The sequence below is a fragment of the Parasteatoda tepidariorum genome, chromosome 3 (genome assembly GCF_043381705.1).
Source record: "Parasteatoda tepidariorum isolate YZ-2023 chromosome 3, CAS_Ptep_4.0, whole genome shotgun sequence".
Classification (NCBI taxonomy): domain Eukaryota; kingdom Metazoa; phylum Arthropoda; class Arachnida; order Araneae; family Theridiidae; genus Parasteatoda; species Parasteatoda tepidariorum.
Window position 1 is genome coordinate 44,150,042 of NC_092206.1, and position 3,224 is coordinate 44,153,265.

Here is a 3,224-nt window from a genome sequence, read left to right on the forward strand (position 1 = left end):
GTTTAAAGTATCATCTGCATTTATTACTTAGCATAAATAATGTATACCCTTCAAATACAAATCAAAGAACAGATGGAATTTGTGGGGAAAAATATAGCTGCCTCTGACATAAACCCAAAAAATACAAAAAAAAACTCTCTTTTATGCAGCAAGAAACATTTCGAGAAAAATTTAGGAATCATTTGAGAATAATAATGACCTTCAAAATAAATGACCTAATCAAATTCTGCACTGTTTTAAAAAGCTATAAGTTGGAAAAAAATTTCTTTCATATCAAGATTTTCTTTAACTACGTAATATGATGAAATGGTTTATGTTTAAAAATAAATTCAATGGTATCTATCAAAATGTTATAAGCACATAGAGAAAAACAATTTACAAAATGATATATTGCTTTCAATTTTTTTTGAAAAAGCACTCTTTAACCAATTATATGCCATTGTTCCAAAAATTGAACATAAATTTAAGAGTTTGAATTTAATAAACAATTTATGAAGTCTGCATAATATTATTTTTCATACATTTAAAATTTACACTATGTAGTATATTTTGTAGTTAGTTCGATTCCGTTTCTATTTGATTTGATTTTTTATGAATTTTAAAAAATTTTTATAATTTGTAAATTTTTATCTTGATTTTTGGTAAATTATATTACAAGCAAGTTTTTATTATACAACTACAATACTTGTAAGCTTTTATAGGAATAATATAACCTGTTAGACATCAAAGTCAAAATTTTAAAGTCAAAATATTAGTTTAAAACTAAATGTTCCATTTTTGGAACATTACCATTCCAAAGGTTCTATTTTTAGATTTCAAGTGATTCAGAAAGTTATGTTGTGTGCATTTCATTCAATTGGTATCATGACACTTAAAATAATGTTTGAATGGGAAAAAAATGGTTTAATAGAATATGTTGAGGTTTAACTTCTTTTGACGCGAATTGGCAGGTTGATAATAGATGAATAGTGACAGAAAACTTAGAAAGTAATCCCATTCTTAGTGTTTTTCTCTTTACTTGAAATTCAAACAATTGAAAGAAATTCTTCCTGATAAGCTTTCAGGTTGTTATACTTTTTTGCTTTATTTGATAATGATAGAGTTAAAACATTAAAGTGGTTTTTCATTCTCAACAATATTATTGAATAGATTCTTGGATTGATAATTTTGCTTTCTGATTCTTTGGATTTGTTTTACTTTTGTGGTACACTTGTTACTAAGTGAATTAAAGAAAATTGCTTCCTTTTTTTATTTATTTAATTTACAAATTTTTCTTGCTCTTAACACCATGTCTAAGAGACACATAACGATACAACAAACAATGGCCTTGTTAGAAACATTTTCTGATTCAGATTTGGAAGATCTAAATACTTTTCAGCAAGAACCTGATGAATCAGGAATTTTGATTGATATGGAAAACATAGAGCTTGTTATTCCATTCTATATCTGTAGAATATTATTCTTAAAAATAATTTTGGAGAAGATGAGGTAGATAATCAAATCTTACAGCGTGAATAAAAAACGAAAAAGTGAAAGCCAAATTATAAACTCAAATAAGAAAGTGAAATTTGATGAGCCAGCAGAATTGAAAAAACTGGAACAAATTTTATAAAGATATCATGACATTTACGATCACAATTGGAAGATAAGGAATTTTTTCCATAGACTTTATGTTGAAGAAATCCTTTAAGAGAGATCATCAAAACCCCTCCCAGCGACCGGGTAAACCTTCGTACCATGTGCAGAAAAGATCAAATAAGGAAACACAAACAAATATCAAAACAAAAAATATTAACAAAACAAAGTAGATTAAAATTTATGCAAAATATGGGTGTGAGGCTCTTATTTAGAGAGCTCATTTTAATTATCTCTAAAAAAGATCTACAACCTCATATTGCAGTCAGAGTGCACTAAAGATGATGCTACCAATGATTTATTTTTAGAGTTGAAAGTTATATAAGAAAAATAAGTTATGTTAGTAAAAACTAAGCATCTCAAGCAAACTAAACCTCTCATTTTTTTATGATAAAATTAAATGCAAACTTAAACAAAAAACATAGTTGTTTATTTATTTAAAATAGTTCTATCATGCATAATACGAAAAAAAAATTTTACACATAATTATATCAATAAAGATCTTTTTAATGACACTAAATTTTATTCATCAATCAGTTTTCACGACGCCAACACATGGCATTTCTGAACCAAAAAAATAATTACTGACTAAAAATCGTATGCAAAAAATTATGTACCATCAATCAATAGAGCTAACTCCTAAAAATGACTAACCTCCATTAACAACCATTTTACTGTAGAAAAGAGAGTGGTCGCTCCTGAGACGTTTCACTGTACTTTGTTATTACAATTTTTAATAAAAAATATTTTTCGAATCAAGTCAGCAATTTTTATAATATGTATATTCATATATTTGAAAAGAAAAAAAATTTTTTTACTATGTATATTTATATATTGTAAAAAAAAAATAATAATAATAATTTTTAAATGATAAAAGCACAATGCATCTGAATAAAATTTTATTTGATTCCACTATAATAACCCTTAGAGAAGGTCAATATGTTTTTATATTGGAAAAGTTTTTCTTCTATAATTGACAACCATTTATTTAGTTATTAGTGAAGGCTAAAATAAATAATAAATTTTTTAAACACTATTTTTGAAAAATTTTAACATATTTTTTTTTTGCAAGAGATGGAAAAAAAAATTTTGATGCTTAGTTAAATATGACATTGTAAATTTTTTAATATATGATATTTGAAGAAAATACTTTCATCAAACTGAAAAATGAAACCTGTGGAAACTATCGAAACCTTTTTACTACATTTTTGTAGACTAAAACTGGAACAAAAAATCTTGTGGCCATATTTTTCTTTTTGAAAAGTCTTACAAAATTATATATAATTTAAAATGTTTGGTTTATTACCCAACCTAAAAATTCCTTTCAATCCTCTAATTATCCTGCAAATAAAACTTTCATTTCTATACTTTCTGCTAGCTATATCAGTTAGTTTAAAGTTGGATTAGATTCAGAAACTATATATAAGAGATTAGATTGGGATCATAATGAATTAAATTGAATAATAGCATAATATAGATCGTCCACATTATACTACTAAAAGTTAATTAAATACTGAAACTATTTTAATTTTGTTCAGTTTCTTCATATTAAGACATAACTGTAGCAGCTAAAGAAAAAAAATTTAGAA